Source organism: Amblyomma americanum, chromosome 6, assembly GCF_052857255.1.
Source record: "Amblyomma americanum isolate KBUSLIRL-KWMA chromosome 6, ASM5285725v1, whole genome shotgun sequence".
Taxonomy (NCBI): Eukaryota; Metazoa; Arthropoda; class Arachnida; order Ixodida; family Ixodidae; genus Amblyomma; species Amblyomma americanum.
Genome location: NC_135502.1, coordinates 72,723,645 through 72,750,265, shown reverse-complemented (window position 1 = coordinate 72,750,265; position 26,621 = coordinate 72,723,645). Strand labels below are relative to the sequence as shown.

The window sequence follows — 26,621 nt, the reverse complement described above, 5'->3', positions numbered from 1 at the left end:
GGGAGAGACGGAAAATAGCAGACGGATCAAGAAGTGCCCCATGGTGCTGCGGGACGGGGAGGGGGGAGGGGGGGGGATGTAGCCGCCTAAATCTGGCTCTCGTTTCTGGGAAGGGATTCCATTCACTGGCGCTGGAGCGGCTGCGGCTGCCCGACTTGAAGAAGGAAGAAGATGTGGAAGAAGCTGGGGAGTGTGCCGCTTCGCTCCGCCTTTTCGCCGCTCGCGTCTCGAACTCGAGCCTTCATTATTCACTTTGGCGTCTCCCCTCTCCCACTGGCGCGCCTGGGAAGCGTGCAAAGAACGCGCCCTGCCTTTCACGAGCAATTTCCCCGCCACCGTTTCCTATCTACTGCCCCCCCTCCCCCCCCTCGGTCGTGCGTCCGCACTCCTTTCAATTTCTTCTTCTATACTGTTTCGTCTTCTTCTGTCGTCATGTCTCTGCGGATGCGCCCGGGATGTATTCATTTTCTAGTCAGGTACATATTTTAGCACCCTTGTTCACTTTCCGCCTCACCGCCCATCCATGTTCTCAACCTCGTTTCTTTTTTTTTTCTCTAGGCACTGCTTCCCGGTCTGTCTCTTGCCATTGTTCGCGACTCTCTTCAGGACTTTTCTTTTTTTTTTTAACGCTGCACTGTCGAGCAGTACACGGCGACTATGCCACCGCCTTGCTTTCTTTTAAGCCTAAGCTTTGAATAACCAGTTTTAAACACCCTTCTTCTTTTTTTTTTTTTCACCGAATGCGCTCCGTCGCTGTGAATTACTCGCCGACGGGCCTAAATCACACTCCCAGTTTAAAAAGCGAAAGTTAATGAATTCAGACTCGCAATGAATTTTTCACGGAGCCGCTCTCAAATCCGACTCGGGCCTAACTGCGTGAGATCGTGAGAGAGGAAAAAAAAAAGTGACAAACGCCGGAACTCCACTTGCTTCCTGCAGACGACGAGCGCCCTTTCCAACTTGTGAATCGCTTAAAAAGTACCGGCATAGAAAACTCTTCTCATTGCACGCTTGAGGGCGCTTTCCTGCAGCCAAAAATAACTACGCGGGGATCGTTGCATAGCCGCAACGATATCTCGTTAGCAGAGTGCGCTGCGCTATTGTGATGTGCGCTTCTCAGAGATGAAATGAATTCCAGAGGAAGCTCCGACTTACGACACAAGTATGGGGCATGGAGAGCAGAAGGAAGCGTTTTAAAGAACGCTGCTTTTCACTGCACGTGCTATGCTGTTCATTATCGGACTGTGTCTGTGGATCCGGTTAAAACCGGATAAGCAGTCGCACAGAAGACTGTGAATCCGTTAAAACCGGATCCACAGCCCCGGGGAAACCGGATAATTAAGTAAAACAAGACCAGTGGAGCTTCAGCCTCCATACGTCCGCACTTGTAGCGCTTCCGAAGTGTGGGTGAAAGTGTCTACCTGTCAGAAGCTGCCGGCTGCGTGTCACCACCTGCCGTCTTTCTCAACAGCATTCTTATAGGTGGCGTGTCCTGACGCGATACAAACGACGTATCATCGCCACACTGTTTCAGTGTCTCAAAACTGCCTTGAAGCTCACCTTTAAGGCAAGTACCGCGGTACCGCATGCGGTAACCGAACCAACTATTGCTGCTCAAGCCTGCCGGAGATTTTGCCCGCGTATTAACTGCTGCCAGCAAACAGGATGCCATATGAAAAGGCAAAAACAAAGAGAAAGCAACGTTGCGGGATTTTCTTCATAGCTGCGAGAAAACGCGCTGTCTCGAGTGACAGATTTAGCATACCGGAGATGTACTAGCGGAGACGTATACCAGTTTTACGTACGGAAGCTGCGCATGCGCAACTAACGCGCGTAAACCCGGTATGCGTCTCCGGTACGCTAAATCTTTCTAACGCATTCCCAGATACAAGAATAGACGAATTCGTCGCTCGTCTTCCGCGAACTGCGTTACGCCAACTAGCTTAGAGCCCCGCGTGGTCGTCCGGAACACTTTTTACGCAGACTTCCGTGAACGGAAGAGCCCTCCCGTGATGCGACGGAGCGTAAATGCGTCATCCCAATGTGGCAAGAGTGCAGGGAGGAGTATGCGCTCGCGTGCGTTTGCAGGGTGTCATTTTCTTTTTCTGCGAAGCTGCTTTTGCTGGCATTAGGCGGGCAACACGTAGGCCTGTAGCGCTGGTTATGGTCCCATTCCGAAGTTCTGTACCAATATCGCACACGCCGTGCCTGTGGATTGCGTCACACGCCATCGACGCTGTTCGTCTTACTTAAGGCTGGCACATGCACTGGTGCGGGCATTGAGCTAGACGTATATAGTGACGCTGCCTCCCTTCCCATACTTTGTATTTTCATCGCCTTTCGTATTGCTGTACTGCAACTCCGCATACGCTTGTATTTTGCGGGCCATATGTGTGGGTCGTGTTGCAATCATCAGTTCGAGCAGCATCAGGTACTGCTGCACGCCGTTCGTAGTTCAGCTAAATCTGCTTTTTTTTTTAAGAACGCCTTCATTTTCTCCTTGTAGTGCCCGCGGAAGCGACCGTAATATACGCCAAAAGTTTGAACCCCTGTATGTTGAGACAAGAAAGCGTTGAAACGACTGTGTTCGGCATTGAAGCACAGTGCGGACACGACGACCAGTCCGACTAGTCTTACAGGTAGTGACGGCGACGATGGACTTGATGCGAAATTTCGCAAGCTTCCTTCGCCAGACAAATCAACCCAGACACGTGAGCATCCTTTTTCATGCAATACAACACGAAAGCGAGCGGGGTTTTGTTCTAACTCTTCCGGGATGTATTTCAAGCTTCCTGCCCTGAGTATTCACAAACCTTCTGGCGAGAGCTCCAGCATGTAGATTTTTTAGTTAACCGTGATATGAGGGAAAGCCTTTTGTGGAACTTGGCATGGGGTGCGTCGGCTTTGTTGTAAACGTTTGTCTTTGTAGTAAAAGTCCTCGAGTTTGAATGCAGTTGCTTGCATAAAATTATCGTCGACACTAACAGCAGCGCGGAACGCTTTCCTGCGCTGCTTTCATTGTAGAGGGTTAATGAATCCGTAACGAATCTTTCTCTGCGATACGTCGCACTGACGAACTACTAAACAATGGAATAAATACAGCCAACATTTTGCGGTTGGTCAGCGTTAAAAGGAGGAATGCAAGGATAAAAGGTCGGGATAGAGGGATATTAAACGACAGCTCGACTGCGACCTCATTGGCCCCGCTGATAAAGCATGTCATGAATTGCGCAGTTTGTGCAGTGGTTTGTGCAGTTCGGCCTACCTGTTCTACTTGCTTACAGCACGGAATCAGCCGTCCTAGACGCTGTAGTGTTCATCGCCGCTTCCTGATAGCGGCCTCTTGTACACGGCTTTCAGGCATCGCGAAGGCCTTTTAATGGATGCGATAACGCTAGTAAAAGGAGAACTCTAGTTTGGACTAGTTGGTTCATGATTCACAAAGAAAACGGCGTGAAATACGGGGACAAAAGAGAAACAAACACGACAGGGCCAGCGCCAACTTACAATTGAATTTTATTTCGCGTAAAACACCTGCCTTTTTGTAGCTTAACACGCCGTAACATCCGTGCAATCACGCATTCGCAAAGTCACGAAGCCAACACACAGTACAACAGATCACTGAATGAGATTTAGTATATGAAGCACGATAACTACCCACGTAAAATATTTTATCGTGGCCGTCCGGAAGAATAAAACTCTAACGACGTGAAGTAAAAGATAACAAAGAGCTCTACATCAGTATGAAAATAAAATGATCGTGACCAAACAAACCCTTAACAACCGAAAGCTATAGACCGCTTGAGGAGTGAAACCAGATGACCAACAAGAAACGTGGAAAAAATGTGCAGAATGAAGATTTAAGACCAAAGCCGCGTCAAAGGTACAAAAGGCGAAAGGCGTGAAGAGTGCAAAAACCTTTAACTACCGGAACCGATCAACCAGCAACCACATGAATGATATCCGATGACCAACAAGAAACACGGAACAAAAGTGAAAAAATAGACGAACAGGCTCGGACCAAATTCTGCGTCAAAGGCATAATATGCGAACAGGAATCCGCGCAAGCAACGGTACACCGTTGCTTCGAAGAGCGCGCCGTCACAACAGCACTACGCTTAGCGACAGCGACGTAATACGAAATTTTATCGTTCTGTTTCCTGCGTTGTTACGGTAGAAGGCTTAACGAGTGCACGCAGGGCTAGAAAGAACTTATAAAACTGTCGCGTCCCGGCCCAATTCCCAAGCGCGGTCGCAGAATATCCTTTGAGGTACTGTCTTGGCTTCACTCCCATGAATAGACGGTGAAGCCTTCGGAGGCTTATTGCCCTCAAGCCGAGATTTTAGCAGTTCTATGCTTCGTTGTAGTAGCAACCAATTTGTAGGAGATTAGGGGCGTTAGGACGGAGGCGCGCTCAAGAGCTCTCAGGCGACCTGTTTGTATCTTCTTTATTTTCTTCTTATAATCGGGAATTCTTCGCAAACCGTAGATCGTTATACTCGCTTACCTCTCTTTGTTTTCTTCTTTCTCTCCAGGTACAAACTTTACATCTACGCTTTGAAAAGAGGAAGAGAAAAAAAAAACGTCCTCCTATCATCACTATGCCGCGCGCGAACAGATTAGCCTTTTGAGAGATTCGAGGAAATTGCGGCCAAAACGAGCTTAAAACGGGATCCCCAATTTTCCGCCCGCCGGGGACAGACAAGTTTGGGCTCAATAGGAAAAAAACGGGGAAGAATCTCTTTCCAGCGTTGTTCATTTCCAGGGCTGTTCTAACGAATGCTAAGTTCGCGGGGTCATTGACTCGGATATACACGAGCTACGGCCGCGTTACCTCGGGGCGCCGGGAGAACAAATGCAGCCACTCCGGTCTTGTTTACGTCGAGATGCATGGTAAGTAAGGCTAACTCACGCTCAGAACGGCCAGGAAATAAAGGAGGAAAGAGAGAAAAAATGGCGAACTGCGTTGTCTCGACCCGTGGTCGCGAGGCTTCTAACACGGGCGTTGTTAGTTCGGGGAAACGCGCGTGACACTCAAAGAAAATGAAAGTCCGGGTTTGAACCCCGGGTCACGAACCCCGCGGACACGCCCACCCTCGTCCCGTGCCTACGGCTATAGAACGCACAGAGCGACATGCCGCTGCGCTTTCGACTGCGGCTCTTTCTCCCATCTACAATTCACTTAAAAGGCAGCTCATCTGGTCCCACGGCGCCGCTGATCAAATTATGCGCTTTCAGCACTGTCATGGATATTTATTGCCTCGTTGCCAGCCCCGAATACACGTCCATCTCTTTTATTTTTTTTTTATTTTCCGTCCTCTGTTCGAAATGGCTGCGGCTGAATCTGTCGGCACGCCTGCCCGTTCTACGTACCTCTTTATCATTCTTCTTTTTTTTTCTTTCGTTTTGGTCCCGGCGGAAAATTGCAGTCGTCGTTGCCAGTCTAATAATAGCGCAGATTCAGCCAAGCGCGATGCATAAGAGAGTCTATAGATACTCCTCCAGTCATTCAAAACGAGTGCTCATTGAACGCCTTCTTTTCACTGCCACGCGGTTGTCGGACAACGCGGAAGCTGTCGAACTACAGAGTATGGCCAGTTTTTGTGGCGTGCAAAACGCTGGTTCGAAGCTGGTTTCGCTTATACGGCATCGTGGCACAGTGTTGCGCGTTTCGTGCCTCGCTGGATAAAACCTGTTCTTAGTTTTTTCTGTCGCACTTTTTGCGCAGCGCACTCCCGGTCTCCGTGTCGATCTGAGCAGCGCCGAGAGTGTCCGCCACCGAACGTAACATTCGGCTGGTGTAAACGATCTGGTATCTGTGCAGACGGCGAAGCCCGTTACACCCCAAAGCAGCTCTTCAGAAAGCCATCCTTCCTTGTAGCACAAATGTGGCGTCTTTTTGGTCATTAAGCAGCCGTTAATAATAGATCATTATTAAGGATGCGTCAAAAGCTTTTTGCTTTTGAGCCGTATTGTGGAATATTTACATTTCCGAACTCCAGAATCCCTGTAGGCTGTAAAAGAAGAATCATTGGCGCCTCTGAGAACCTTGGTAGCTTCACAGGCGTCTTAAGCGCCAGAATATGCTGCTGAAAAGCAGACCCTGTGGCATGGAAACTTTTGACGAGCTCTGTACCATATACTCCGGGCCTTTAGGAAGAACTGGGAAGAAGCTAGCTCACATCACGCTTCGTGTTTAGTGGAAAGCTATGAGCGGAGAAAAAGTGAAAATAAGGGATACGAGACAGAAATGAAAGAGCGCATAGCATTTCGCAGTTGTTAATATTATGATTTACAAACAATTAATTCTGTAATTCTGCATAATCGCGACTTGTTTTCTGGGGAATCTCCCGTAATTAAAACAAAAGCAGAAGAACAGCAAACACCGATTGAAGCAATAAGTTTGCTTCTGAAGGATAACCAAAGTAAATAGCCAGTCACGATTCGTTCCAGATACATTTAAAAGGAAATGTAATAAAAACAAAGAAAGATGCGCTAGGTTCAGAGAGGAGACGGCAGGCGAGCGCAAGACAGGATCTTGTAGCGTCGCTTGTCATAGTATTTCTCGCTTCCTCAGAGGTGTCATATCGCATCAACGCTGCAGCGCTTAGCAATACTTGCTTCCGTGCAGGGCGGAGCAAAATAAAAAAAAATAAGAAAACAATCTTACTTCTGACGCTCAGCCTTCGGTTGTCGTTATTTTCTCACACGCACGATCACTGTTTGGCATTTTAATGGGCCTAGCGACAAACACGTGAGTGGTCGTATCCAGAGGGCGCTAGCTGCCAGCTGATGTGATCAGCGGCGGCAGCCCCTGAGCAGGCGTCAAATGACAGGCCATTACGCAGACGACGCAGTACCCCCTCTCCCGCGCGCCCGCTGCTTTTGATCCAGGGACGCTCACGTCACTTAAAATTCCTTTCGGAAGACCGCACCGAACAAGAACGATATAAACGGGGACAGCACGAGGAATAATAATAAAAAGAAAAGTAAACAGAGAGGCGAATACGAAGAAAGAGAAAGAAGAAGCCGAGAGTCGAACGTTGTGCAAAAACTCGCCAAGCAGTCCTCTCTGCCGCTCCCGGCGGCTGAATTCCGATGGGCCATTTGACGACCGCCGCAGACCGCAGGACAAGGAATCCACACCGGGCCACCACCGGGCTGCCGGGGTCACATGTAAAGAACACCCGTTGCGAAAGACCCTCCCAATGTGTGGGCGCCGTTATTCGAAATGAAAAAAAAAAAACATACGCGGAAAGAACGGAGGAGAGAAAGGACGTGGTGGGTGCTCAAGACTCCTCAAGAGTTCTGACGGAAGGCGCATTAAGGAGAGCGCAGCGGGTACTTGTTGCGCCAGCAGGCGGGCCCGCAATCAAACGTCGCCGTTCTCCTGTCGCGCCGGTTGTGGGGCCGTTTTAGCCCCGCCTTACGCCGTTCAGCCGCAATCGCCGTCTCGCCATTCTTTAGTACACTGCTTCGCCCTTCTCTGACTCTTGCCGGGATTGCGTCTTGGCCGATGTCGGTCGGATATTTTTAAGATCACTGTGCCTCATCGCGCGCACTACGCTGCGATGCGCACAACTTCGGCTTGTCGGGGCAGTTCGTATTTCTCGTGAAATTACGTCCTGTGTCGCAATTTGGTTCGTGATGGGGATATTTAAGCATTTGTGCCGCTTTGAATTTCTTGCTGTTTTTATTTGTTTAATTTCATCCCTTCAATGCATCTCATTTTAATGTAGCACTTACTCAAGCGGCGTGAGTCTGTCCACTTTGCTCGAAACACGCTCGCAACTGAGACGATATAAGCTTAAGCGTTTGAAGGAAGGGGATAATGACACTTAGTTCCCGCTAAGAATGGTTAGTCAGGGGGGAATTTAACGGGGCCTGATGTATCTTTGTCGCTACTGTTCATTGGAATAATGGCTGCTTGTTGCTGGACTAGTCTGTAGCAGAGCAGTGAGTCCTCACATGACCAAGCGCTGTGCCATTTTAATTCCTCTTTAATTTGGAGCACTTGCTGAAACTAATCATTGAGCGCCCTTCCCTTAACCTGCCCTGGTCCCCCCCCCCCCCCCCCCTCCTCGCCCAGAGTTTTAACGTCTAAAACACCGGCACAGCACTACACGGATCGCTCAATCCGACATTCCCCCCTCCTCCCCCTCCCTCCCCCCCTCTCTCTCTCTCCCCTCCTCCCTCTTTCCCTGTCTTCCTGTTTGCAGCCGCGTCGCCGACGGCGGGTGGTCGTCGTAGAATCTCCTATTGTTCTTGTTTTTCGATGGGCCGCCTATTCCGTTCACGGTCGCCATTTGAATTGGCATTCTGGAAGCGGCCTCAAGATCGATAGCAAGCCAGACTACCTGAGCCCCAACCTCCTCCCGTACAACGGTACCCCCCCTGGTCCCGCTTACCGTTGCCCTGTTCCCGCGCGCCACTAGACACGGCGTCCACGGCGGAGACCATTAGGAACGGCATCGGAAACACCGGCGCCGTCGCGATCTCCCCCCGCCAGTGCGTAGGGGTGCACGGAGCATTGCGGTCACTCGGGAAGCACGAAGCGCCCCGCAGCCGGTTCAAACCACAACAACAACAACAACAACAAATACAGCGGCGACTGCTCTTCGCCGTGCTCGCAAAATGCGTATGCGCACTATGCGTATGCGGGTCAGCTTCGTCGTACGTACGTTCTCTCTCTCTCTCTTTCTCTGGGGGTCAAAGGCGTGACAATGGGGTTGCTTGCTTCCTCCTCACAGCAGCGCCGTGCAGCGGGGATCAGCGCGGCAAATGGAACGGCGGCACCCCTGCTACTTCGCGTAGATGCGAAGCCGCGGGAAATCTGCCATGGCCTTTGTTGGCGCTACTTTGAAGGGTTGAGGAGGAAGCTTTAATATAGAAGAGAAGGGAGAAGGCAGCCGGAGGAATGCCTCTCTTGCCTTCTATTAAAGACTGTGGAAGAGCAAAGGGAACTGCAGACAGAGGGTGGGGGTGAAGATGTGAGGCGAGGATGTCGTACACAATGAGAGACATGCGGAGTCCGCAACATCACAAGCGTGTCCACGCTCCCGGCTAGCTGTTACACATGTCCCACAAAGTTTTAACGCATGACGGACGTCTTGTTTGTTTGTTTGTGGGGTTTAACCGTCCCAAGGCGACTCAGGCTATGAGGGACACCGTAGTGAAGGGCTCCGGAAATTTCGACCACCTGGAGTTCTTTAACGTGCACTGACGTCGCACAGCACACGGCCCTCTAGAATTTCGCCTCCATCGAAGTTCTACCGCCGCGGCCGGGATCGAACCCGCGTCTTTCGGGTCAGCAGCCGAGCACCACAACCACTGAGCTACCGCGGCGGGCTGCGTGAGGGATGTCTATAGGCAGATCTAACGCGCGTTCTTGTGGCACATGTGGAGAAACGTTCGCCTGTCGCGTCGCGTGGGTTGGGAAAATACTTGGTCATCACTGACAGCGGGGAACTGAAAGAAGAAAATTCGAGGCATCGGTATCAACGCTTTAGCTATCTCCTTTAGCTATCTTCTTTGTTTATTCAACTACACCTTGGCCAATCCCCCCGCGTGGGTATGTGCCGTATACCTGGGGTGAGGAAGAAGAAGAAGAAGAAGAAGAAGAAGAAGAAGAAGAAGAAGAAGAAGAAGAAGAAGAAGAAGAAGAAGAAGAAGAAGAAGAAGAAGAAGAAGAAGAAGAAGAAGAAGAAGAAGAAGAAGAAGAAGAAGAAGAAGAAGAAGAAGAAGAAGAAGAAGAAGAAGAAGAAGCTAGCTCCTTAGGCGCTAGAATCTGACCTCTCTTTCCGGTTCCTCCTCTGGATTTACAGAGTCGCAAAACTCGCTCTCTGACGTCTCCATGGTTCGTTCCATTGAAAAATCGAAACCTGGCCGCTGAGGCGTTCAGTACGAAGCTTGTAAATCTTTGTATCTAGTCGCTGCGATCTCGACGGGTAATAAGCTTACGCGTGCAGGCCATGCACACTGCGTCTTTCCATAAACCTGAATTCCGTATCAATGCGTTTTATGGGTGCTGGAAATACATGCTAGTCACATTATGAAGGGATTGACATTCTTCAAATGCGCCAGCTGCCTCGAATTAGTACGTATGTGCAAAATTCGGTCAGGAAAACTATTTCTGCTTATTATAGCTTTTTTGTTTTTCGACCGTACAGGAAGTCGCCATTATTTTGCATTTTTTAATTGGTGAACGTTTTTCACTCTTAGAGAAAAGCTTCTTCCCAGCATGTTAAGAATGGCCCCCATAATTTTTGCTGGCACCACACACTGTATAAACGTCGCTTGAACGTAAGCGTTGAGGATCACTGCAGTAAAAAATAGAGTAGTGGAATATTAACGTCATTATGCGGTTACATACTGTTGCGACCGTCACGAAGAAAAATACACCCTCACGAGAATAAAGTCCATATTCTTTGCACTTGGGAGTATTTTGCCACCTCGAAAAGCCCACAAGAATTGCACACTTGCACGTTTTGTATACGTACATTGTTTTAGCCCATCAAATTGAATCGCAGCTTCTTTTCCACGGTGCGTCCTTCAAAGGCTAAAATTTAATGGGCCCCGGAGTTCGATTGTCTTGTCTCGTTTCGAGTTGCGTTTCGCAACTACACTGCGCTTAGAAACACTGCCTCCAATCGTAAATCATTCATTAGTACTAATGAGATAAGGCAACCCCACTTCGTCCTTAAACTTATTAGTCTGTACAACCAAAAAGACAACTCGAACATCTGACGCTCCTATATTTCAACGAACTTGACGGCCGGCACCTCTAAGAAAGCCCCCGCACGTGGCAAGCAAAAGAAGAGAAAAAAAGAAAGGACTAGAGCAACACCACTCCCGATACCAAGAATGTTCATACCGCCAGAGTACTCGGCGTATTTCGCCACCTTCAGGCTGAAGAGAGAAAGAAAAATGAAGAGCATACAAGTGTGCTCACCTTGTATGTGTGTATTTTTTTTCATAGTCCCTTAACATATACAAGACATACGCCTGACGCATAAAACTGGAATAAATTGAATCGCCCTAGCAAAGCTTATTGACCTTTCGGCGCAAAGGGACCGTCTCACGACAGTTAATTGGTTTTTTGTCCCCTTACTTTCTGCACCCTTCACTTGACGCTCGCAGGGCTGCCCTGCTCGTCCCCCCCTCCTCTCCTCCCTTTCTTCTCTTTCTCTCGCTAGAGGGCCGCATCACCGCCGCTATCAAAAAAGCATCTCGAGTCGAAGGAAGCCCGCACGTTGAGCGACTCAAGAAGAGAGGGAAAGAGGGGAACAAAGTAGGAAGATAGAAAGAAGGTCTTACGAGAAGAAACGGGGGCCAAGTTTTCGAACGGCGGCGGAAAGAAAAAATTCGACTCCAGCACCAGCTGTCGCGGCGTGGACGGGCGCTCGTATCGATTCCGGGCATTTCAATAGTTCCCGAATGCTGCTGCTGCCGCCGCGCCGTGCGCGCACAGCACAAAAGAGAGTGAAAAAAAGAAAGGGTAAGAGGGGCCTGGGGGGGTGCCGAAGAAAGTGTTCGTGCGCCACCTGCGTGCGTGCGTGGCTCGAACAAAAGACCAACGCGAGCATTCGCGAGGTTGCGTGCGTATTCGGTGGAGAGGCGCCCTTTAGAATTCGTCGGTTTGTTGCCTGGGCTCCGTTCAAGAGGAGGCCCGTCCTCGGCACACTAGCGAACACAGTGAGCCGAGTGAAGACGGACGAACGCGTATATACCATCCTTGCGGCACCGCGCACACCACTGCGCGAGACGCTGCACTGCGCACGAGCGCCTTCGGATCCGACGTTGGCGCAAGTGCTTTTGCTTGTGCGTGTTGTGCAGGGGGGAAAAGTTTAGGGGATGGATGAAGCCAGGACGGGGAATTAGTAGTAGGTGTCGGTGCAGGATGAAGGACGCGCTCAACCGAGTAAACATTCGCCGAAAGTCATTGAGCACCTAAGGCACGCCTTTTGCGTATCGGCGATGGGTGGGCAAAGCACAGAATGCAGGTGGATTGTGCAGAGAGCGCAGGTACGAGCATAAGAGGCGGCTCGTGCATAATACGAGCCCGTGTTGCTCTTTCAGGTTCTCGTTAGGCAATCCGGATTCCAGTCGAAACGACCAATCTCTTCGTAATGAGGCATGCAGCGTGGTTTCAGCGAAGATATCGCTGTCCCGACCCAGTAGAGTATCTGTTACGGGTTCAATTGGACTTATTTTTGGAAATGTGGCGGAAGGTTTGAAGGTTGCTTCACTGCCGCCACCGGTTGGCCCGGTATTGCACTGCCTCCGGGATCGGCCTTGTCTTTAGCGCGTCTTTACTATCCTGTCTTTCTATCCCATCTTTCAACTCTCCTACTATCTGCACGTGGTAGCGATTGTGGCTCGGCTTGAGCCAGTGGGCAGGCCTGTGTATTTTCCTTTTCTTTCTTCCTGGCAACAACAGGCAGACAGCGAAGATAATGTGCGCTCGCTGCTACTGCAGAAGCCAAATGGTTGCATCCGTTGATGTGCAGCACGTGTGCGCTACTGTCATCGCCGCTGCGCATTTTGAGCATTAAGCTTGGAGACAGTTTGATTGCTAATGGAGTCTGCGTGACAAACGATCGACGCTGTGAAGGCGATCCTCTGGACTGGGAACCGGAATTTCATTAATCTCAACACAATCCCAGATTAAACACGTGCACAGGCTCGCATTGAATGCACAGTGGCTCGAATATGGACTACTCATAACCGACATATATTAGTAGTTTAGATGCCATAACTGATTAAGGCATTCAAGCTGCGGGCCGAGGCTCGAAAATGGGGAGGATAGAAAAGCACGAGTAATCTATCTGCTTAGCTGTAATTCTTCAACTTTTTCCAAGTTGGACGAATGCAAATTTTAGTCGTTAAAATAGAAAACGAAGCACCCAACTAACAACCAACTCTACACACGTAAACTTTGTGTCAACACACGCGCCTTTCTGCTCGGTCATTGATAATAATAGTTAATAATTGGTTTTTTGGGGAAAGGAAATGGCGCAGTATCTGTCTCATATATCGTTGGACACCTGAACCGCGCCATAAGGGAAGGCGAAAGGAGGGAGTGAAAGAAGAAATGAAGAAAGTGGTGCCGTAGTGGAGGGCTCCGGGATAATTTCGACCACCTGGGGATCTTTAACGTGCACTGACATCGCACAGCACACGGGCGCCTGAGCGTTTTTCCTCCATAAAAACGCAGCCGCCTCGGTCGGGTTCATTTCAGCTTCTGCTCGGTCATTGGCAGAAGCTGAAATGCATCACATTTAGCACGTGCCATTCCTCACCAGCGACATCTCCTGACACCTACACCAGTCTGACGCCTGTGTGCGTGTGGTTAATTATTTTAACGCGATAGCACGGTATCCTCATTGCGAAAAGAAATCTGTCGCCGAGCATAAAATTCGCCCATTTGCTGGAGAGAAGTGACGCCACCAGACCGCAAGTGATGTCACTTCTGGTCAAGGCGTCAACGGCTTCTAGTGCTCTGCCATCGCCAACGCGTGATGCAATAGGTGTCACTGTTATTTTTTTTTTTCACATTCTCCGCTCAAATCTCATCGCGGCCAAGTTGTCCACCATTTTGACTCTTGAATTTGAACCACCGGCACTGCCCTCTGTGTGGTCATCTACTTCATTTCTTCTGTCACTTTTCTTTTTCTTTTTTTTTTTCACTCCGCGGCGTGCACCGCAGCGGCGCCTCTCGCAACGAGCTCGGGGTCACCTGCACGTGCTGTGCTCCGAGTGGCCCGACGGCCGACAGAGGGCGCGCATGCCCCGAATTTTGAGCAGCGGGCCCGTCCCAAATTTCCATAAGCCATCCCTTGTTGACAGCCAAATGAGGTCGCTTCAACGAGTGGCGGGGAGCGCCGAAAACAGAGCAGCGGCCTCCTCGTGTGCATGGGCGGCACGTTTGCCCCACTGTTTGCTTTCCAATGAAATGACCGCCGCAAACACGAGACCCCGCGGCGCCGAGGGCTGATGATAATCGCCGAGCCTCCGCTGAAGCCACGGGCTGCGGGCGTCTTTTTTTTTTCGCGGACTGCACCTTCTTTTCTGCAGCTTGTTTTTTTCTTACGGCGACTACACTACGCGCTGGACTTTCTCTGAGGTAAATGGCTAGGAATAATGTTGGCTTGCATTAAGGTCCTCGTAGATTAAAGGGGCGAGACAATGGCAGCTGAAATCAGGAAGAGGAAATCAACATGGGCAGGACATGTTATCCGAGGAGCAGATAACAGATAGTAGGGTAACGGATTCCAAGAAGGCGTGAATAGCGGGATAGACAGGAGACATGCAGTCTGGTGCGTGGGCGGGATTGAGGAACTTTGCGGGAATGCTATGGGTGAAGTCTGCGGTGGACAGGTTTAAGTGATCACTGGCAGATGCTTTTGTCCTGCAGGGGACATCGCTCGTAAGGTGGTGATTGGTATTATAATGAATAACACGTAGCTGACTTAAATGCGCGAATTCTGCACAGGCTTCAAGGGCTACACGGAGTACGCGCTAGTTTAGTGCGGTGTGTACAGTACCTCAGCCTGGACCAACTTTTCCTTTGATGTACCAGCTATATGTATTGGGCACTAATGATCCAAGAGATGAGCAGTTCAACTTTGTCAGGATAGAGAACGAACCGAAGAGACTTTAATGGCAGCAGACATCAGGAACTTAGAGAGATTTCTGAATATCAGCAGAAATGAACATATAGATGTAATCTATACCGCTAACCAGCGGGGAAGTTAGAGCAGATTAGGCCTACTCTGCTCACCTGCAAGATTTATCAGGTATATGGTGACCGATATTTTTAAAGATGATCACACTTGCTGAATAGAAGATTTTCACGTATAATAGCGAGATGCAGCACCTAAACTAGATCCGCGGAATGAAAAGCTGGTATACTGCGAGAAGGCAATGCCACCAGACTGTCCCACTCAAATGCACGATAGTGTTGAAAAGCGCAAACTTATGTTTAATGGCAGGAAAAATCACCGAATGCTTTTTAAAAATTGAAATATTCGGTCTCGCTAAAGTCGCGGTCGGGTGCACCATAAAGGTGACAACCACCTTAGGTGCCTCTTAGCCGTCATTGACTGTAAGCAACTTTATGAGTCATTCTCGGACTTAAAAGGCGAAGCGTGCCGCTGTGGAATAGAAAGAAGGACAAGCAACATTAAGCCCAACATTCCGCTTCCTTCTTTTTAGCTGGCGCGAGAATGATTCTAAGCACGCTCGCTGAACTGCGAACCAACCCCTCTAATCAACTCCCCACTCTCATGAACTTCCCCTAACGCCGCGGCAGCACCAAACACTAGCGGCGCGCCGAACCTGCCGTTTCCCCTATCGCACATTACCGGAAGAAATCCAGTAAAAAGCACAGAGAAGAGCAATCGCCAATCACTTTTTCGTTGCCTCCGCTCCCGACCTGCGGGGCCCGTCTAAGCTCCCCCCCCCCCTTCGGGCCGTACGCTTCGCTCGAGCCGAAATTCCTCGCCGCGGCTAATATGGCGCGAACTCTTCGAACGACGCCAACACTACGCTGGCACGCGCAGCCGCGCAAAACCGAGCACCGGGTAGGAAACGAGCTCCACGAGAGCCCCAGCCCGCGTAACCAGCTCGCGCGCGGTTTCTATGGCAGCAGCCGCCTCCAGAAGCAAACAGAATACGAAACTATACGAAAAGGGAAAGAGAGCCCCCCGTGGCGCGCCATAGTTGAACCACGTCGATGGTGTGCTCCTCAAAGTCGGCTGTTGGAAACAGCGACGGTATATCGCCTTCACAAAACACTCTACCCCTGGCGAACCGCCCTAATTACTGCCCCTCCGTCACTTCCTCCTCCTCCTCTTCCCACCCAGACAAACCATTCCCCTCTCTTTCATCCCATACCTCTCACTCGCTTACAAATCTACGCACAAGTGCCACCCGAGATGCATTCTACGTGTTCCGCGTCGCCGCGTGTTCTCTTGCCGCCATTAAAATGCGCGCCAATGAACGTCTTTTCTGCCCGCGCGAGCAAAACAGCGGCACGCGAGCACGCACGCGCTATCCTGTGCGCTAGCAAGCATGAGGTAAAAAAAAAAATATGAACTCGAAAGGAAAGTTGGGCTCACGTGATCTGTTTTTTGTCTTTCTTGTTTGCCTTCTCATTACCCACGCACCCTGCGCGAAGAAGCAGGATACGTGTACATGCACGGATGCCTGCTACTGATTTTGCTGCTGTACACCGAGAAAGCTGAGGAGGAGGAGGACGAGGAGTTGAGTACAGAGGCGGCCGCCGCTTGAACGCGTGGCGCTGCGCGTAGCGAGCATTATAATAATCCGTTCCCCCGCGACGCAGCAGGCGTGCCTCTGCACCCCTACTCGACGGACACATACCCGAAACACGAAGGACTTAATCCTTTTCCTTCGTGCCTGCGGATATCCCCCGCAGCGTCGTCGCTTCGCGCGTTTTGTGGCGACGCATGCGAAAATGCGATGCCGCTGTTAGCGCGCGCGCGCGTGTGCGCGTGTGGGGGGGAGGGGGGGGGGGGGGGGGGGGCTGGTTAGCGCAGGTTCGATGGTGCAATCAAATACGCGAAACGTTTATACTACATCTGTGGGGAATATCGCTTTCCTATCTCTCGCTAGCGGGCGCTGAAAGTCTGTCGGGCGCATGTGTCGTGTTTGTAGGCAGCTCAGGCTGGTCTTAATTACAGGGCCGCTGTGAACGAGGGTCCTAATAAGCTCCTTGCCGGATAACACGCGCGAATGAGAGCGAGCAAACGGTGTTCACTTCACTTTTTTATTTCTCCTTTGAAAGTATACTTTAAAAGGAGAATTGCTTATTCATTAACTGCTCTTTTTTTTTTTTCTTGAGCATGACGGCGGTCTTGAATTACTGACGCGCTTGTGAATTCTTAATAAGACGAAGTGCAGGAGATTCTTTTCCGCTTTATTTTTTTTATTTTTAAGCGCCTGCCGCAGGGGAGGTGGTTAGGTTGCAGCAGTCTTGTTGGTTACATAAGTGTTACATTTAGCTGTGGTCGGTATAAATTAGTCCCAAATTAGGTAAGCCGTTCGGCAGTTCGTCTGACGAGAGAATATCAACTGGAACTTCAGATCACACGAAACGCAAAAGAAGCTTTCTCAAAAGAAAACCTAACCAGAGAATACGTGTCGCGGGTCTGCGCTCACGTTATGAAGTACGGATTTAGTGGTGAGCAGCTAACGGTCACTGCTACAAGACTACAATGCCTAGACTGCAGATAAGTTGACGAAAGTTTCGAATTTCTTCGTTGCATCTACTACATTTTGAGTTCTGAGTCGGAAATATGTTTTAGTGGTGAGCAGCTAATGATCACTGCTACAAGACTACAATGCCTAGACTGCAGATAAGTTGATGAAAGTTTCGAATTTCTTCGTTGCATCTATTACATTTTGAGTTCTGAGTCGGAAATATGTTTAAGTGGTGAGCAGCTAATGATCACTGCTACAAGACTACAATGCCTAGACTGCAGATAAGTTGATGAAAGTTTCGAATTTCTTCGTTGCATCTACTACATTTTGAGTTCTGAGTCGGAAATATGTTTAAATTATTTGGGAAATTAAAGCTAACCCTTGAATACAGTGAAAATGTAGGGGAAGTTTCTGTTTGTTTTAGAGCAACAATAATTTGTGCACGCGTATAATGAATTTAAATTACCAACACTCATCATTCACCTGTTAATTTAGGAGTGCGCCAGTATAAATTTTAAGTTGTTGCGTTGCAAGAGTTCACTTTCGGAGTACGTCACTTTGCAGCCCACACGTTGCATTTACCTCAGCATACGCTGAAACTCAGCCTTAAGAAATGAATCGAAAAGTTAGATTCACCTAACACCATGAATGTTCCATACTTCTCTTTCGCACTAGGAAAAAAATATATTTGTGCCATCTGTATCTTTCTCTATTAGCCAGGCATCTTTTTCGCCATTTTTCATTTCCTCTTCTTATAAATGTAAGAAACGAAACGTTACAAATATTTCTCTCTCTTCTTTTTCTCGCAGGTAAGAACACCAAAACGCCCGACAACATGTGGCTGTCCAGGTCGGGAGAGCGTAAGAAAGCTTGCATTCTTCGGATGTTTATCTTCAACGTCTTGTACACCGGCCCACACAAACCCTGGCGTTTCGCTTAACAGTACGCCAATAAATCCGGCACTCCACAATTCCTTTTCGCGCCGGAACCGCGAACGGAAGCGCTTTGTCTGTGTTCGCCCCATCCCACAACCCTTGACATTTCAAGCTCTGTGCTGTACAGAGCAACGCTGCGGCAACGGCAGCCGCGAGGAGGGGAAGCGAGGTTTTCTGATGCTACACGGAACACGCGCCGGTGTCGCGAGGAATGGGGAAGTGCAAGAGGCCAAATCCACCGCCACAGCAAACCACCAGCTGTACAACCGTGTACACAAAGGCTTGACGGGTGTAACTGGGCCGTGCGCTCCTTAGCGCGGGTTCAGGAGCGAAAGGGTTAGTTTCTCGCAAACACCGACAAAAAAGGGAGGAAACTACACAGCGACTGATGCTAAGCAGCAACGAGTTCAAACGGGACTCGCAAAACACGTGCCCAGGAAAAAAAAGGGGGGGGGGGGGAGGAGGGGGGCGGTAAGCAAGTGCCTTCCGAACGGAGCGCCGTCTAAAACGACCCAGCCGATTCTGACGCCGCCCTGGTGGGAAGAAAAAAAAAGAGCAAATAAAAACATTCACAAAGCGTGGGGCGCCGCAGTAACGAATGGGAACAAGGGCGGCACAACTCGAGAAAACATCGGGCCCCGATAAGACGCAAACGGCTGCGGGCTTCTCGCCTGACGCGGACGTACAAAGAGGTCTTGAGCTGCAATGGCGAAAAAGAAAACCGGAAAACGAAACAAAACAACTTCCTCACACCATGGATTGCCGTGAAGGGCTCTTTTGTTTACCCTTTCTTTCTTTTCTTCGCTGAACGAGAAGCGCGGTAATCCATATTCGAAGCGCTGTCGTGCATTAGCCTAAAAGCATCTCGCCCGCTTTTGTCGCTGTTGCTGTAGCGTTTTGCTTATTTCCCTATTCTTCGCGCGCGCTCCCTCGCGCGCGTATTTAGGGTCCGGACAGCATTTCTCTCCGCTTGGCTTCCCTCCGATCCCGAAGCTTTATTTACCGCGGTGCAACGAACGCCCCGACACCCGAAAGTCCCACCATCGAGACATCGAAAGGAAAGGCAATGGGACAAAAGAAGCACAAACCCTAGCAGCTCTTGATGCGTGCCTCTCTCTCTCTATGCTCCCCCTCTGGCACCCAACTTTATTATTGTTGCTTTTTGTGCACCTCAACCCCCTTTGAACAGCACAAACGACAACCACCATTCCTCTGTCTTCTAGCGCCACCGTAGTCTTTTCATTTACGTGTACCTCCGGACGTTATCGACCACGTGCTGGTTAACTTTATCCTGCTGCCGCTTTCAGCGCGAATCAAGCGTTAAACGGGTTTTCCCATTTCGTATCTCGTCGGCAATAGTCAGTGATGCCTTCTAAGTTTAATCCTAAACTCTTAATAAAACGAGCGTGTTTACCCGCCTCGAGCAACGCTTTCTTTCCGGTCGCTTCTCGTACGGCTCGTTTTGCCACAACGTATACACGTAGAGATGGAGCGATACACACAGAAAGAAAGCCTCAAAAGTTGTAGGATGAGGCATGCAAGCAAGCAAGTGAAACCCGCAGACAGGACAGGGAAATAAGAGTATGCATGCATCCCTACACATGAGTCGGCGCGCGTTTCGATTTTCCTAAGGGAGAAGACGCAAGGGGTGGAAAGGAAAAGGGGGAAGTGTAACGATGGAAAGGCTGGCACGCTGCTTACGCGTCGCGTGCTGCAACCGCGTTTCGGCGCAACCTCGCGCGACGTTTACTAAACTTTTTTTCTTTCTTTTTTGTCTCTTTATTTTTGTTCCGCCCCCTTCTGCTCCTTAACCGAGGTTGTGGGCGAAGAAAGATGGATTCGCCCGCGGTCTGCGGGAATTCGGCCCGGCAAACCTGGTTCGCTGGGCTGGATCGTCGTTCGAAAGCAGTTTTTTTTTTATTTCCCCCTCTGCCGCCTTTACCTCGGAGCCATCGCTGCACGGCCACTGCCTTTTTCATCAGCTGCGACCGGAAATCCGATTTGAGCACGTTAATGGTGCCTACGCGTGCCAGTTTCGAACGTCGTCGAATAAATTCGTCCTGGCCGCAAGCCAAACAATCGGGAAAAAAAGGAAAAGTATGGCAGAGAAGGGTAACAGGCTTTCCGGCTTAGCCGAGCCTTTTCGGTACTTTTTGGGCGCAGCCCTCTCCACTGGCGCTGCTCACAGGTCGCTGAATTCTGCACACTCGCTTCTTTCATTTGATTTCGCTTTCTCTCTACAAATCTTCATTTTTTCCCCTTCTCTCTGGATTCCTCTGAACGCGTCAGAAAGTCACTATAAAGCAGCGAGTGATTCGACCATTCGCTTGATTGTTAATTAAATAGGATTAGGATTAGGGTTACGGTGGTTTAACGTTCCAAGGCGACTCTAGCTATGAGGGACGCCGTTGCGAAAGGCCCCGGAAATTTCTACCACCTGGGGTCCTTCAACGTGCACTGACATCGCACAGTACACGGACCTCTATAGAATTTCGCCTCCATCAAAATTGGACCGCCGCGGCCGGGATCGAACCCGCGTCTTTCGGGTCAGCAGCTGAATGCCATAACCACTAAGCCACCGCGGCGGCCGTTAATTAAATGTACCTGACGTCACGGGAGCTAGTTCTGAGGGGCACGAACAGCACCAATTCGCATTTCGTCTTTGCTGCCAGCAGTCTTTGTGGTGACGGAGGTAGCTGCAACAAACTAACACGTTATCGACATTCGTCTTCTTTCATACGCACAACAGTTACATTTACTCTAGACTGGTCGGACTCTGGGTGCCCAAACGTGACCAGATCGCTAAGAGCAAACTTTTTAAGCACAGCTCTCTTCATTGGCATCGCGCACAGGTCGCCGAAGCGCAAATAGGTTTATTGTCGTCAACTCCACTATAATCACGACGGCCATCATCAACGCCTGCACCAGACGAAACATCGTTACCCAAAGCACGTCCGCTGTAAGATACATTTCTCTCCCCGAAATCTCTTAAAGCGCTTATGCCCCGTACTAGTAATAGTTATTCTTAAATTTCAAGTTGTAGAAATAGTTAGCCAGGGAAACGGAATGCATTACAATAGAAGGCAAACGTAGCATGGGGCGGCTAAGAGTCAGATGGGTAGACAAAATTTTAAATTTAGCAGGAATAATGCGGCCGTACCTGGCGTGGGACAGGGTTCATTAGTGGCTCATGGTAGAGACGTTTCTACTGCAGTTGGCTCAGTTAGGCTTATGATACCGCTGATGAACATAGATAGTAATACTTTCTCTTGATCCATCCGAACCAGCTTGACCCACTCCTTACGCCAGGTGTTCTCAGTTTTTCCTTTGTAGCGCGAATCTTTCTCCGCTTCTTTTCCTAAGCCTTGGTGCCCACTGATTTGGAAATTTTATGCCCTTTTGCCCCGTCATAATCAACGCAACTATGTATTTTGACCGAGTTAGGTGAAGCGATTTACAAGAGAAAGTTCTTAGTCTAATCTCATCTAATGCAGCCCCTACCATCACCATCGTCAGCAACAAGGTCAACAAGAGCTCCGCCATACAAAAAGCGCATCCAATACATGACTAGAGCTTCTCCCAAATCAAAGTAACTATGTAGCTCAACGCAGTTAGGTGAAGCGATTTCTAAGATAAAGTTCTAAATCAAAATCTCATTTAACCTAGACGCTATAATTATCGGCGTCAGAAACAGGGTCAAGCAGAGCTTCGCCATACCAAAAGCATGCGCGATACAAGACTAGTGCTTCTCTTAAATCCCTCTCAAGCGTCTCCTATTCCCTGTAAGCTTCTCATAATACTTTCTTCCGATCGTTCTGAACTTATCCTTTCATCTACTCCGTGTTCATTAGCCGCTTCTTGTCACTTGACTCGGAGCCCACAGCTCTGTAACTTTCAAGAACATATAACCTTGTCGCATGAAATAGTCATGGGAAGCGCCTTTAAAGACAGGTTTACTGGCCTAATTTCACCTATAGCGCAATCTAATCTAACGTAGACGCGGGAGAAAATGATTGCTTGCGATTCTTTTATCGAGATAGGTTTGCGCTCAATCTCAAATCTAGGGGGGGGGGGGGGGGGCGCTGATTTCATCAGATCCCGTTTCAGACTATCGAAAGCGCCGGGAACTGGTGGCAGACGCGGGCACGACAACTTTGCTTCGTGTGTTCGGAAGTACGAACGCCCCTACCTGACGTGATTACTACAACACGCAGAAAACAACACCGCGGAAAAAGTAACGAACTTTAGCTATATGCTAGTCTAGAGAGAGTTCCGGCGAGGAATTTTGTGATTCCCTGGGTACACACTCCGCCGCGAGCCCCGACAGATATTGTCTCATTGGAGCGCAATGAACGAGCACAAAGGAAACCGCGCAGAAGCGGACTCGACATGATTAGAACAAAGCCGGTCACATTGTACGTGAAAGTATAGGCACCGGGATAATGAGATTCCGGCCTGCTCCTACCTTCGGTGGCAAATGTACGGTGGAAGCACGTATCTCGGCCGGCGCATTCCAAAGCTCATCATTACTTTCGGAAAAAGCGTAATCCTCTTATTTCCCTTTGTTGTCCTCATTTGCTTTTCGTAATCCGCTAGGTAGCCCTACGCTCTAAGAAATGACTCAGAAGTGTGCGTGCTTGTGTGCGTGTGTCGGTGTGTTCCCTGTGACTGCACCATCCTACGTAGATTAACTCGACAGTCGTAATTAAATCACGCCCGGTTGTCTAAACAGTTTTCTCTTTCATCTCCTTTCGCAAACTTGGAAAACAAGTGCGCCACTTTATGGCCCGCGCCGATGAGTTTGACTATGCCATTTGGGGATTTACAGTTTTCGAAATATTTAGCAGCGGAAAATATAATAATCGGGTTCGCGATGACCCGGCTCCGCGAGTTTTCAGGGAATACGCAGTGCTACGTCGGTCGTAGCCGGCCCTAAGAACTCGGATCAAAGGGATATCTTAAATACTTTGAAACTTGATTCCTCTAATAGCTTTATCGGGATTCCTGAAGCGGTTTGTTTGAACAGTGCTTTTGTATTTTTTGTCTGCAGCATCGAGAGATGATTATTTTAGGTGTTAAATTATATTTTGGCCCAACAGGAATCTATACAGTCGCTCGCGTTTGTGACTTCAGTTGGAGAGTACAACAATACTATTGCTCTGAGTTCAGTTACGCGAATCAAATGTTCTTTTCATTCAACGTAGAAGAGATTAAGGCACAAAAATTACCGTGGTCTTATATTTAGGTAAATTGCATTCAGACTCCCTGCTATGCGGGTGAGTCCAGCGCACAACCTTTGTCAAGGCATTTAGAGCACGCGAGGACGGTCGCTTCGAAGAGGTGTGGCTATGCCGTCAATTCTTTTCATCAGATTAAAAGAAGGATTATCTCTACTCCTAGACATCGCGCTGTTGCGCCATCGCTGACAAAAGCGAACGCTTCTCTGCCCATTACCGTCATTTTGTGCCGCTGAAGCGGCGCTTTCACGAGAAAACTTGTCAAATTAACGGCTGAAAGCGCATAAACGAGATCCACTGCCAGCTTCGAAGCCGCGTCGGCTTCAGCCCGGCGAAGATCGGCACCGCGCCGGGGATTTGGCTGAGCTCGAGCCGTTGCCCGGGCTACGCTGGCGTAGTCACTGCGACGAGCCTCGACACGCCGGCAGAGACAGTGGGCGTGGGGAGAGCAGATTTGGAGGGGAGGGAGCCCTAAAGACTTTCGGCGGCTGACAAGCCTTGGCGCGGCGTGTAGCAACGGCGTCGCGACAAGTCCATTCCTGACACCTGTCACTGAATGCAGCGGGGCCCCCTGCGACCGTTAGCGTACTCTTCCATCCCACCGTCCTCCCGCTCCTATGGCTGCTTCCATAACTAGAACGAAAACAGTCTGCCTCCTTCACCCGCCCTCGGGCAAAGCACCGAGTTTTTTTTCTTTCTTTTCTCTCCTCTAGCGGCCCCCGAAGACACACTCAGAACGGCGTCCGCTGACTTTGCCGCCCCGTCCATCCCAGCTCTTTCTTGCTCTTTCTCCCTTCTCCTCCTCTTCCTCGGCGCCATTCTTTTGTTTCCCGGAGAGCAGGATTGCTCCGAAGCTCCCTCCTGAGCCCTGATGTGTTGGGATGACCGTGGCAAGCAAGGCGCGTTCGGGCCCCGCCATCGGCGCCCTGCCACATCGGCTTGTCTTGGCTCGCCTTTCTCTTTCTCGCATCGGCTGGATGTTTGAGCACAACATTTTCGCGAGCGCCTCCGCTGTGCGAGAAAGAAATGGTCCCGCTGTTGCTTACGGAGCATAAACCATATATACGGCACCCGGTCGTTGCCCGCAAGGAAAACAATGTCTCTCTCTCTGTCTCCTTTTCTTTCTCCCCTCCATTCTCTCCATCAGCTCTTGTCTCTGCTCCGAAACCTCCTTTCTTTTCTCGCTGAGTAAGTAAACAGAGCGTTATGTTGCTTGCAGCCCGTGCTTTTTTTTTCTTCTTTTTTTCCCGTGCTGCTCTGGTTTTCGAGAAAAAGTCGCCAAAGTAGACGGGATCGTAAAGAAGAACGCATCTATAAGCACACCGGTGCCTGTCACGGGCCTTCGAAGTGCGCCGGCGTTCATGCCGTTAGGGGGCACATGTGAATGCGCTTACAAAATGCTTGTCTCTTATTAGTGCCCTTTTAGTGGCACGGTGAGCTTCCGAACCGGATAGCACCGCTTTTTCGAGCTTAATACGGCCTAATTGATCAGGGTGCAAGCTCTTTTATCCCGCCGCCTCCATTCCACTGTCCAGCGTATTGCGCAACTTTCTTTTTGTTTACGGTTTAGCGTTGTTCAGTTAGCGCTGGAGAAATCTTCGTTTCATTAACGGCTACTCTCAACCCTGATCAAAAATTATTCCGGGAGTTCATGATCAGAAAGTTGCGCAATAAATTTATAAAGAACGTGAACGCCGAAGCCAACATAGCAAACTGTGATATGCTTCAGCACATTCTTGGCATGAGGTGCTCAAAATTTGATAACTCCAAGGCACGTGCTTGAAAAGTGGTGTCAACAGATGCAAGCGGCGTGGCGTCCTGCAGAGGGAGGGGGGGGGGGGGGGTGTAAGCGAACTTGCGAAATGTTCATAATTAAAGATCGTAGGGCCGCAAAGCTCAGAGTCACAATCTTCGCGAGAGCGGGGCCTTCAGCTAGTGCCGTTGTTGGCGTGTGAGCGACACGTCGTGACGTGAGCGAGGTGTTTTTCGTCGTGCAAGGGAATCGCAATGACGGGTCTCCTGTTTCCCAGTTTGCTTGTCTCGTTTCCCAAAGGCTTACGGTGACTGCTGCGTCACAGCTTTCGGCAAGCGGAAAAAACGACTTTCAAGAGCGCGCTCGAACAGAAGGCAAAAAAAAAAAAAAGCGTCCGCGTCGAGGGCAATTTCAATAACGTCCCAGAGCGGTAAAAATGTCTGCCGGGGCGCCCCTACAGGAAGAGACGTGATTTTTAAGGGTGTCGCAAACGTGAGCGCACATAATTGAACCGCTCGCAACGCCCGCATAGTGGCGCGCAGCGTCCTTTTGTCACGCGTGCGAGGCCAAAACAGAACTTGCAGTTTCAATAAGAAATTCCTTCCCAGCGTCCGGGCCGAGGGTTGGAAGGTGGAAAGGAGAAATGGGGAGGGGGGGTGGCAAAGCCAGTGTGTTGCCCCTTGACACTCGCCCATATAAAGTGGCTTGACGATATTGTAATTTGCATAATTGCTTTCAAAATGGAATGCCGCGCGAACACGACGTTCGATGTTGGGGATGGCGTGACGTCTATGCTGCACCGTTTTATTATTGTTCTCTTTTGGGGCGCGAGCGTCATTACGGCAATATTGCAGTTCAAAAATGACTGCGTTGCTCATTGCTATTTATATTAGTACTTAAAATTTTATTTCTTACTCAAACGTCGAAGCAGGGAGCCGAGGCTGGAAGAATAGTAAAAAGAAAGTGCTTTAGCGTGCTTAGTATGCAGGCGAATGCGTTTCCCAGATAACGAAGGAATTCGGTCCCGGGTTGTTGACGCCCTCATGTGCGCTTTATTTTCTTGTGGTGCATTATGACGCAGGCTGCTTTTTTTTTTGCGCCGTTTGAGCAACGAATGACTTGCATAGTATGGAAAGCATTCAGAACGCCCCCCCCCCCCCCCCTTTTGTTGTGTCGTTGCCAGTGTCGGCAAGCACAGACGACATAGTGCGTATTCACCACTATATGTGACTGTTTAGTTCAAATTTCGATATGCCGTGTTGCTTTATCTATTTCATTGAAAGAAAAGGCCTGCAAAGCGCGCTATTTCTAGAAGGTATTAATTGTGTGTTTTATTTGCATATTCACGAAGCGTCCTACTGAATTCTGCATTTCACCGAACGTTGTAAACAGAGAGCAGCGAAAGGCCCGAGTGGGCTGCGAGCGAGGCGACTGTCGCACTGTGAACGAGCGTTTCGTTACAGCAAGAA

The 26,621-nt window shown here is 49.7% G+C and overlaps 1 protein-coding gene and 1 non-coding gene across 2 annotated transcripts in view; both read left to right on the top strand.

Moving 5' to 3' along the window:
* The window catches only part of LOC144093690 (nephrin-like), a 327,305-nt gene that overhangs the window by 144,152 nt on the left and 156,532 nt on the right, over window positions 1-26,621 (top strand).
* Window positions 12,119-12,303, top strand: LOC144095746 (U2 spliceosomal RNA). Its single transcript, XR_013306762.1, has one exon. It is a non-coding gene; the product is annotated as a U2 spliceosomal RNA (small nuclear RNA).